This window comes from Arvicola amphibius, chromosome 2 (assembly GCF_903992535.2).
Source record: "Arvicola amphibius chromosome 2, mArvAmp1.2, whole genome shotgun sequence".
In the NCBI taxonomy this organism is placed as follows: domain Eukaryota; kingdom Metazoa; phylum Chordata; class Mammalia; order Rodentia; family Cricetidae; genus Arvicola; species Arvicola amphibius.
Window position 1 is genome coordinate 90,101,487 of NC_052048.2, and position 11,625 is coordinate 90,113,111.

The window sequence follows — 11,625 nt, forward strand, 5'->3', positions numbered from 1 at the left end:
GCTGAACTTTGCCCACAGCCTAGAGCTGCACTATTAAACTTCCACACACACACACACACACACACACACACACACACACACTGCAGAAGTGCTATTTGTGGCTAGTTTGAATTGGGATATTTCATAAGTATAAACGCACATTGACTTTCAAGACGCTAGTACCTGACGCTCAGGATGTAGATCAGTGGTAGAGAGTTTGCCTTGTACTGTATAAGACTGTATAAGTCTACCACAGCACAGACTGAAAAACATATGTGTCTTAGGAGGAAGATATATCATTAACATATTGATTACATGTTGAAATATTTTAAATATATTAAGGTAAATATGTTTCAAATACATCTAAAGTAATTTTGCTTATCCCTTCATACTCTTTTTAGCACTGTTAGTAGAAATTTCTTGAAGAACATACGTACCTTGCTTCGTGTTTCTGTAGACAACCCTGACCGAAAGCATTGCAGCTGCTGTGGAGTGCTGACATCTGCTGGGTCCAGCAGAATGATCTGAGGGATGCCTGACTGACAGGTCCTGCACGTCAAATCCTAGACACTGCACTGCACTGAGAGAGACACCAGACTGCAGCTCGTCCACAGTGCTGGTTCACAGTTCTGCAACCCCTCCCCAGGTCGTTTTCAGGTAGAAAGCATTACATACTTTGCTTAGAAAAGATTCCATTGTGTTGAAAATATTTACTCCCAAGAGGACCTGGAGAAATGCCAGGACCTGTTTGGATTATGTCATTGTGTTTACGTCATCACATCGTCAGCACACTAGTGGCCATCGTACGTCCTAGGCAGCAGTTGTCTAGAGATAGAAATTTGTATCAAGAGGCAGCTGTTGGTCGCTGACTGCAGCAGGTTGGGCAAGGAGGACCTGCTACTGTCCAGGGCTCTGAAATACTCCAGCACTGAGGGTATGAAATGACCAGAAAACAGCATTTTATTTTGTAGTCAAATTATAAGTGAGTCTGTTTCCAAAATGCATTTTACTTCTCCAGGTTGGGCGTCTGTAAAAAACAGTTCAAGTCCTGCTTTATAGTAAGACTGGCAATGCTTCCAACATTCACACTCGGGGATGACGGGACTGACCTGTTAGAGGCGGTCCTCCCCCCTGGGGAAGCCAGCTGCTGCTCAGTACTACTCCTTCTGCATCCTGTCTGTGTGCTGTGGTCAGGAAGAGGTCAGGGAAGGCGCTAACTCAGTCCTGTGCTGAGTTAAACCCCCATGCATGGGCAATCGTTCCCAAGTAGAGGTCTGCTCATGGCAGCTGTGGCAGGGCTGGAAGTTTCCTGACACTTTCTCAGGAGAAACCCGGGAGTGCGCTGCTAGACAGTCACCATTTCAAGGTTGATATCAGCACAGGCTCAGGATGGAGCTCGCCAACTCCACGAAATAATTGTGTTTCTAAGACAACAACATCAAATGCAGGGTAGAATTTAAGGCGTGTCCAGTGTTGTTCTTCCTGCTGGTGTGCAGCTCCATTCCTGTCTCACTGTGACTCCCTTCAGTTCACTGAAACACCTTCCACCAGCCAGAGAGCAGCTCTCCCCTCAGATAGGGTCGTCCCCGTTCCTCAGCATTCCTAAGCGAACACAGAGACAGGAAATGTATGGCCACTTCGTGTTGCATAAGGAAAAAAGGAGGAAACATGCTGCAGCTTAATTTTAATAAAGTGACTTAACACAATATGTTCCTGTCAGCTTAGGAAAAGAAGGAAAGTTAAGGCACACAGTCATAGGAAGTGAGCATTGCCTCCCCTCATCCAGAGATGGTTTATTCCAGTGGTTCTCAACCACTAATGCTGTGGCCACTTAGAATACATGATGTGTGATCCCCACCATAAAATTCTTTTCATTGCTATTTCATAACTGTATTTAGCCACTGTTATGAATTGTGATATAAATATCTGTGTTTTCCAGTGGTCTTAGGTGACTTCTGTGAAAGGGTCCTTTGCCCCCCAAAGGTGCCACGACCCACAGGTTGAGAACTGCTGTTTTAGTCAAAGCTAAGAGCCCAGTTCCTGAGACTGCAAATGCCTCTCCCGTGTGTGTTCAAGGATGCCCACTCCCCATTTCCACCGAGAAGAGGTACTCAGAACCTCTGTGCCTGTTCACACTGCCCAGCGTGAAGTTTCTGAACCATCATAGATGCAAAAACCTTTCCCTTTGTCTCAGTTATTCCACTCAAAACTATTACATAAAGAGTATTTTTGTACCATCTAGCCAAGAAGCCACACGAAAGTAGCATAAAACTAGTCTCTCTACCACACCGTGCCAAAAGCTTCCCAGACCCTTCTTCTACCCTGAGCATCAGGCTTCAGCTTTGAAGTCACAGTCAGGTTCTCTGCCATTGGTTTCCTTGTTCACACAAAGATGTGTTTCAATGTGTTTAGGGAAAGTGACCAATTAACTCTGAAATGTCTAGGCCAACTGTTTCCTTGGATGATCTGGAGAATTTATGCACAGTAATGGACAGCTGTATTGATTCACAGTCCCCATTGTAGAGAACTGCTTCTCTTTCCAGATGAAAATACAGCATCATAGCTCTTTCCTAAGGAGTGTAGCATGACGGTGACGTCAGAGGTCACCCTGTCTCCTCACCTGGCTAAGTCCCACCTTCCTTAAACTTGGCTCCCACTGCCATCTCCAGCACATTTCCCCAGCTGCAGTCCTCCTGTGGCCCTCGTGGCTCCTGTTTGGGGTTGGAATGACACAATTGTCATGCTGGTATAAATGAGCCTTCCTGCTGGAAGCAACTGTGGTTTTCATCTGAGGGCCCAGCACAGTTCATAGTTTCTGCTGAACCATCAGTGCATGTGTGCTAGGTAGGTGGGTGGAAAGACAGGTCCATCAGGAAGCTGTTGTAGAATATAGATTATATTGAGATACAGCTAGCAAGAATGCATTTCAATTTAATCTGTGATATAGTACCATGTGCATCTTTATCAGCACATTGAAGAGCAAGGGATAATAGCAGGTGCTAGCGAGACAGCCCATTGGTTAGCAGTGAGTGCTGCTCTTGCAGAGGCCCCAAGTTCAGTTCACACAACCGCACCAGGCAACTCAGAACCACTGTATCTCCAGGTCCAGGGGGATCTGATGCCTCAGACATCTATGGGCACCTCCACTCACATGTACACACACACACACACAGTCACACACACACACACACACACACACACACAATCTCCAGGTCCAGGGGGATCTGATGCCTCGGTCCTCTATATGCACCTCTGAGGTAGGGCAATAATGCAAGCACAAGCAAGAGCCTGCACACTCCCAATGAATAAACAAAATGGCCAAAACTACCTGTCACAGAACCAGAAGCACAGTAACTAATGATGCTCACTCCTAGCCAATCACAACACGCCAGCAGCAGCCGCCAGTTTCAAAAGGACCAACCAAAAACATTCCTGCTTCCTGAGGCAGCTTAATTTCCCTAACCCAGTAAGACTCCCGACCCTTCTACAATAAAGAACTTTCACATTGGAATCTCTTGGAGTCTGTGTTGCTGTCGCTACATCTTCTCACCCGCTCCCCTCCCCCTCTTCCTGGGAAATAGGGATCACACCACAGGCAGTAGCAACAAGCCTGCAACAACTACTACTGGCACCCAGCGCGAATGCACCTTTTCCTTTAGCTCGCTTTTTGGGTCCTCCTTAACCTCTTTTGGACATTTTTCTTTTTTGCTTGCTGCCACCACTGCTGTCCCCATCTCGACTCTCCGCTATTGTCTTGAGTTCACCTGCTTTGGCTGGTTTTGGTGAGTTTCTGATCCCTATTGTCATTTTCTAAGCCCTTGGTGAGTTGGGACTTTCTTTCCTCTCCCTCCATTTTCTTTTCTTTCCTGTTTATCTTCCTGGTTAGGAACTCTCCATTGTGCCTTGGTTCATCCTGGTACCTCCACATAAGGGCTGACCACCCAGGAGGTAGAACCCATAAAGGATCCTCCAACTGGTCCTTTTCGCCAGGAGACATTGTGTGAGCATAAGGCTGCGGCCTAACAAACTGCTGAGGTCCCTCACTGTAAGCAGCACACTGAGTCTGCGAACACTGGTTTCCCTTCTGTCCATATCCCCACACGGGCTCCCTCACAGCCTGTGAACAACCGACGACATTTGCCAGGGGTCGTTCTCCAGGGTTGTCTGAAGGCTCTCTTGCTTTATGGGGAGTCCTGGCTGCTCTTCAGCGTGTAAACTGTTGAACTTCCTCTTTTAGTCTCTCTTCTCAACTAATCTGGTTATATGACCACCTATTAAAGGCCGTTAGGACAGTATCCTGTCTTTTAATTCACAGAAAGGCTTTGGCCGTTCATCTGGGGTTGAATCCCCTTTCCCTTCCGGGATTGGGATGTTCTCCTCAGACAGCAGCTGTTTCCACTAGTTTGATGCTGGAGCTGAGTATGGGGACTGAGATGCAGTTGTCGCTCACCCCCCTGTCTTCTGGCTGCTTTCTTCTCTGCTGCCCCTCCTCACAGGCTCTTCCTGGGGCCCATCATGAATGGTGTCTCTTCCCTGGAGGATGGGACCTTCCCTTCTCTGTCAGAGCTGCCACCACTTCCTCCCAAAAGTAGGCAAAAGTTCTGTGAGTCTCATGTGAGGGCCTCTTCCTGCCATTTTCACCTCTACCTGGTTGCACCCACAATATGCAGAGCCTGGAACAGAAGCTGCCTTTTCTGGCTGTTTTGATGAGCTATTCCTGCAGCACTTCAAAACTGAGGTGGCCCGGGCCTCTGGCTCACTCTCCCCATCTATCTTGGCCCCATTGAACCCTGTGTGGAGACTGAACCACCACATGACTTGTCCCTTGACAGCTGCAGCGTGGGTGGGCCAGTGGCTGTGTTGGGCCCATCTCTATCTTCTGAGGACCTAGCTGCCCCCTTCCTTCCTCAGTCTCTTCCTCCTCTATAACGTCCTCAAAGCCAAAGATGAAGAAACACTTTTCCCTCCGTTCAGTGGGTTGCTCGGTCAGAAGTTCTGTATGTGGCAGCCTGTAGTGGCGAGGGGCCACTGACTCTTCCTACCCAACTGGGCTTCTGGAGGCCACATCAGGTCCTCCAGTCCTAGGTGGAAACAGCAACTCCAACTCCTCTGGTGGGACAGTTGGTAGGGGATTGGCTAGTGATGACACATCCCTTGGAAAGAGATGGACTCACCACTTTGAGAGGCTGAGACTGAGTCATGGAGGGGGAACCTTGAAAGATCAAGCAGAAATGGTACAGAGAGAAGAGCTGCTCAGTTTCATGGGGGCTGAAGAAGCTGCCTCTGACCCAGCAGGAGTGGGTCATGGAGGAGGGGTGGCTGGGCTGACCTAAGGGGGAGGAGGGCAGCCTCAGTGGCAGAAGTGTTGCCTACTGCTCGGAATTGGAGGAGAAGGAGGAAGAGGAAGAAGAGAAGGAGGAGGAGGAGGAGGAGGAGGAGGAAGAGGAGGAGGAAGAGGAGAAAGAGAAGGAGGAGGAGGAGGAGGAGGAAAAGGATGAAGAAGAAAAGGAGGAAGAGGAAAAGGAGGAGGAGGAGGAGGAGGAGGAGGAGGAGGAGGAGGAGGAGGAGGAGGAGGAGGAGGAGGAGAAGGCAGTTGCTTGTAGTTGTTTGTACAACCAAGGCATCCCGGTCCCAACTCAGCATTCCCTGTTCTACTCTCACTGATGTCCGCACAGCCACAGCCCTAGAGATGCCTGACAGGGAGAACACATTTGTGGTTAAGGTAGAAGGTCCCTGAGAGTACATTCTGGAGACAATTGATGCACTTCATGTGAAGACCTGGGTGTCTGACATCCAGGAGTTCCTAAGCCCAGTACTCTGCCCTGCTATCAGCCCCTGTCCCATGACCCTTCCCCTGGCCCCTGAGACCTCCCTCTGCACAAATGATAATGCAGACAGCCTGGAGTTGCCCTGCCTGAATCTCTCAGAGAGTCTGCCCAGCCAGGATCTGCTGCTGGGACCTAGCAAGAGTAATGACCACCTGGCTCCTTGGGCTTATGGGAGCCTTTCCGACCAGCCATCAGCATCTTTATCCCCTAGTTCTGCCTCCATTGCTGCCTCCTTGACTCAATGGAACTTCTTCCTCTGGAATTGACCCCTTGCATTCCCATTGAGGAGGGGCCCCTACAGGGACTGTTTATTCCCTCTGAACCCCCTACCCTCCCCTGGATACTCCAGAAGCAACCACAGGGTTATTCCTGTTTCAAGGAGATTTGGAGGGTACTGAGGGAGATCAGCCCCTCTCAGGATATCCTTGGTTCCATGGCATGCTCTCTCGACTTAAGGTTGCCCAGTTAGTGCTGGAAGGAGGCACTGGCTCCCATGGTGTCTTCCTGGTACATCACAGTGAGACAAGATGTAGTGACTATGTCCTCACTTTCTACTTCCAGGACAAGGCCAAGCCCCTGCATTTGTCACTGAATGAGGAGGGTCTTTGCGAGGTCCAACATCTGTGGTTCCAGTCCATTTTTGATATGCTGAGCACTTCTGGATGCATCCCATCCCTCTGGAGTCTGGAGGCTTCAGTGATATTGTCCTTGTCAGCCATGTGCTGTCCCAGTGGCAGCAGGGCTGGGAGCAGGCTGGGAGCCATGCGGGTATGTGCAAGGGCTATCAGTGCTACCCTGATTCTCCTTATTTTGAACAAGTACTCAGACAATGGGCCATGCAGCTTCAAACCCATTACAATTGGTACTCCATGTTGAAGGCAGTCCTTGACCCCTCAGTTTTTCTCCACTTTGCTTATAATAATTCAGCAGAGACCCAAGCCCATATAAATTTGCAATTTGGACTTAATATTACCCTCAACATGCTTACTGGCCAAGGACAATACCCTGATCCTCTCTCACAATCCATGATTAGCCTACATGCCTATTTCCAACAAGTGTCTGACCTAACCTTTAAGGACCTCTGATGTGGGATTCCCCCTATATTCTGTGAATACCATTAGTTAATAAAGAAACTGTCTCAGCCTGTGATAGGGCAAAAGAGTAGAGCTAGGTGGGGAAAACTAAACTGAATGCTGGGGAAGGAAGGCAGAGTTTAGAGATGCCATGTAGCCACCAGAGGGGAAAGATGTAAGTTGTCAGCTGGAACCTTGCTGGTAGGCCATGAGCCTCATGGTAAAATATAAACTAATAGAAATGGGTTAAATTAAGATATGAGTTAGCCAGAAATATACTTAAACTATTGGCCAAACATTATTGCAAATAATATAGTTTCTGTATAGTTATTTCGGGTCTGAGGAGCTGGGAACAAATAAGCAGCTTCTCCTACAACAGCCCTCAATCTTTGTATGCCCCCAGGACAGTGTAGGCCATTTCTGCAATCTTGTCCAGCAGGCTGCAGAACCATTTTCTGAATTTTCAACCTGCGTCACAAATGCTGTTGAAAACCACGTCCCCTGTATTCTGTATACAGAAAAAAATGAAGTATATGACAGAATTAGCAAGTAGTACTCCTCATCGGGACTGCTAGTCCTCAAATAATGACACATGGACTTATTAATTAATTATGAAAATTTGGCCTATAGCTTGTTCATAACTAGCTCTTATAACTTAAATTAACCCATTTCTGTTAATCTACATTCTTTCACATGGCCTTACCTTTCTTCCATCTTATACCTCCTATTTCTTCTCCATGTCTCCTGGCATTCCTTGCACCTAGATTCCTCCTCTTCTTCCTTTTTCTCCCCAGAAATCCCACTTATTCCTCCTACCTAGTTATTGACCATTCAGCTTTTTATTAAACCAAGCACAGTGATATATTTTCACACAGTGTACAAATATCCCACAACAACAGAATCCATTGATTGCAGTTCAGGACATGATTTTAGTCTGTGAATGTGGTCACCCAATTAGTCTGAGTCCTGTCAATATTTGTGTGGTCTGTTTGTGAAACAGGTAAATATCATCTAAGGCATTCTGAAACAGCTCTCAATTCTTTTATGCAAACAATGTCAAAGATACCTCAGTCACCAGGAACTTGAGCGCAGTGTGCTTTAGAATTCTTGGAACTTCTTGCTTTGTGCATGAAAAAAATTAAAGTTCCCCTAAGTAAAGTTTAAAAAAATAATGAAAGAAAAATAAAAGTGTGTCCCATCTGGCCCTACCACCAATATTCTTATTAAACAACTAACCTGGGAGGGGCTCAACACCATCACCCATAATGCTATGGTACCTGTTAGAAATGAGAATATTCATAAGTGGGCCTTGGTCACCCATGATATTGATGCACAAAACAGGCTCATTTCCACCCATATGGCTTCCATCAATGCCTTGGTCAATGCCAAACTTGACAAGGATGACAATTATGCCCCACAAGAACAAATTTGCTGGGGATGCAGACAGTCTGGTCACTTAGGTAGGGGTTGTCACAGGTCTCATCCAAAGACCTAATGCCTTAAATGTTAAAAAGGCTATCATTGGGCACAAGACTGTAGAGGCTCCCAGTGGGTTCCAATATTAATAATAGACTGGACAATGGCTTCACACTTCTGGTACACGAAGGTAAGCAGTGTGCCTTGGTTTGCAGTCGTTAAGGTGAACTCTTTCTCATCCATTAGGCAGATTTCTTTGATTTCAGTAACATAGTAGATGTCATTTAAAAAGACAGATTGCCCTAATACTTTTGTTCTCTCTGCTGATGTTACTTGAACAGCAGTAGAACCAACCTTAATAGAGACTTTGGTGTCTTTGTGACCTAGCTTGAGAGCATTGTGGAACACTCTTAGGTCCTCTTCCAGGACCAGCGTGGCAGCAGGGAGTTTTTGTTGCTCATGCTCCTTATGCTCAGTCAGTTTCTCCAGACAGGCTATGAAAATAAGCTGTTTGCTGCCCTTCGGGCCAGTCAGCAACTGCTCATGCTACTTGGTGTACTCCCTGACCCAGGAGTTACAGTTATAGATATAGACTACAGAGACATTGTCGTAGGCAAAGCCAGGAAAAACAGCAAACCACTTAGAGAGGAAGTCTGTTTTAAAGTGATTGCTAGGTCCAGTATGAGCACACTGGATAATCATTTCCCTCAGGACAGACAACTTTCTGCCCTCTCCTTCTAAAATTAAAGATAAAAATCATGCCATACCATCAAGAAATGCCATCCCCTAGATTGCTATAGCCTTTACAGATGCCAATAAAACTAATTTGGGGTTAATAATAATGGGAGTTAATAATTAGAAAAAGGCCTATACCCAACCAAATCCTGGATCAGTGCAATGAGGGGAGTTATTGGTGGTCCTTAAGGTATTGAAAATTACTTAATCAGAACCCATAAATATTTCCTCAGATAGCATACAAGCATGCAAAATATTAATTTTTTTGCAAAATTAAAAGTCCCAAAGGATTCCATCTCCAAAACCATGCAAACTATTCAAGACTTATTACAGTCTAGAGGACACCTCTAGCACAGATCCCTTATCAGATTGCATATGGGCTGCCAAGAATGCTAGCAACAGGCAGCCACAAAGTAGACTACCTAATTATGAGTGTCCTTGCCTTTGCTGGAACAGGATAGGCTCCTCCATCAGCAATTTCATTTTTCCCCTCAGAATTTGTATAAGCTTTTACCTGGTTTACCCCTGCCCAGCTGTAAATTTAATTAAAACTTAGACAACTTAACTAGGCACTAGTTGGGTCATTGGATTTGTCTACCACATTCTTTGTCCAAGTATAGGATCACTTAATAAAATGCCTGCTAGATTCCTCTACACTTATTGCATGGTGCCTTATGGGAGGGGTGGTGGTGGCTCTAATATTTCTGCTTAAATGTCTCCTACAACTAAGACCCCAACAATAACAAGTAGGGTCCAGGTAGGAGCCCTGCTCACCACTTTAACTCAGAGAAGGAGCGTGCAACACATAAACCCTTTTTATCTTAGCAAAAGCTAAATCTACCATATAGTGAAAGGTGCAGTAAATATCTCTGTATTTGGTTGCAGTAAACTGCCATGCTCTCTTGCTTGTGCACACCTAGTAGACCTGATTTTGCTGCATGCCCAGGTGGGGAGTGGGAGCCCATGGGCATGGTCTCAGCTACTTTGCTCCTGACCCAGAGTGGGCACACAAGCACCTTGGTCCACAAATGCCATTCAAGTGTTCAGCTTTCTGAAAAAGCCAGAGTTCACACAAGCCACCTCCATTTGAAACCCACACAGGGTTTTGTTTTCTTTTGTTTTCTGCTATTGCTGAATCAGGAAGACCTTTTTTAAAGGAGCCACAGCATGTCGCCAGCAAGCAAAGCCCATTCGGGAAAACAAATGCAGCTAAACTTTGGACTTTAGTGTCTAGTATTCCTTTCCAAGCCCTCTCAGGTTTTAAGTAGATTTTAGTTGGCCCCACATTAGGCACCAATTTGTTATAAGGAGCTGCTTGTTATTTCCTGGCTGCTCAGCCCCAAAATAATGACACAGAAACCATATTATTTAAATCACTGGTTGGCCCCTTAGGTCCAGCTTCCTGTTGGCTATCTCTTACATCTTAATTTAACCCATCTCCATTAATTTGTGAATTATCACAAGGTTGTGGGCTACCAGCAAAGTTTCAGCACATATGTCTCTGGAAGTAGCTCCATGGCTTCTCTCTGACTGCACCCTTCTTTCTCTCAGCATTCAGCTTAGTTTTTTCCGCCTCACTAAATTCTACCTTGCTATAGGTCCAAAGCAGTTTCTTTCTTCATTAATAGTAATCACAGCATACAGAGGGGAATCTGACATCATAAGACTATTGGAAAACATGGGTATTTGCATTAAGAGTCTTAACAGTAGTAAAATTACAAGTACATAGTAGCAATGAAAATAATTTTATGGTTGGGGGGTCACCACACATAAGGGACTGTATTAAAGGGTCACAGCATTAGGAAGGTTGAGAAATACTGAGTTAGAGGATATTATGAATATTTGGCAACTACATGACATAGCCACTAACCAATCAGAACATATAGCAGCTGCCAACAGCCCATTCAGATATCCCAGTATGTATCAGTTATCCCTAAAAATGTGGTGAGATTACCCCACAGGAGTGATAATTTGGAGGAAAGTGTCAGGACAATATTGGGAAACAGTTACGTTTTAGGTGGTATGCCTGTTTACAGGCTTTTAGAAGAACAAACGCACTGGCATTGGGGATGAAAAGATTCAGGAGGAGGAATCAAAGGCCCTTCGTGCAGGTGGGGCATTAGCAGATGGGGTGAAGGAATCTGAGACTGTTGCCCTTGGTCTAGATTTGGTGGGAAGGGAGGATGGGGAAGTAGCCCCAGGTGGTGGGAGGTGGTTGGTGCTTGTGTATGAGACACCTGTGGAATATCCCAGCAAGTACATGCCCAGGTGTATGCTATAAGACTTCAAAAGAGGAGTCTGGGCTCAAGTTTGGCTTTGGTGTGACAGGCCTATAGCTGGAGCTGTGAGCATGCATCGTGGCCACCTACAGAAGTCTGAAATATAAAGAAAGAGGCCATCTGAAGCTTGATGCTTGGGCAGTTCAGGTTACGGTTGTGGAGAGAGGAGCCAGTGAATATAATGGGACAGAGGCAGGGAGGGGCAGTAGGTGAGCTCTGGAGTAGAGGAAGCCAAGGGAAGAAAATCACCTGTACACTTCAGTTGTGTGGGACCCTGGTCTCTTCTGTGCTATATCAGGCCCAGGTGTATCTGGA

The 11,625-nt window shown here is 46.2% G+C and overlaps 1 pseudogene; it reads left to right on the plus strand.

Annotated features, from left to right (window-relative positions):
* Positions 1-4,494: 4,494 nt before the first annotated feature.
* On the plus strand, positions 4,495-11,312 carry LOC119807268 (annotated as a pseudogene).
* Positions 11,313-11,625: the final 313 nt, after the last annotated feature.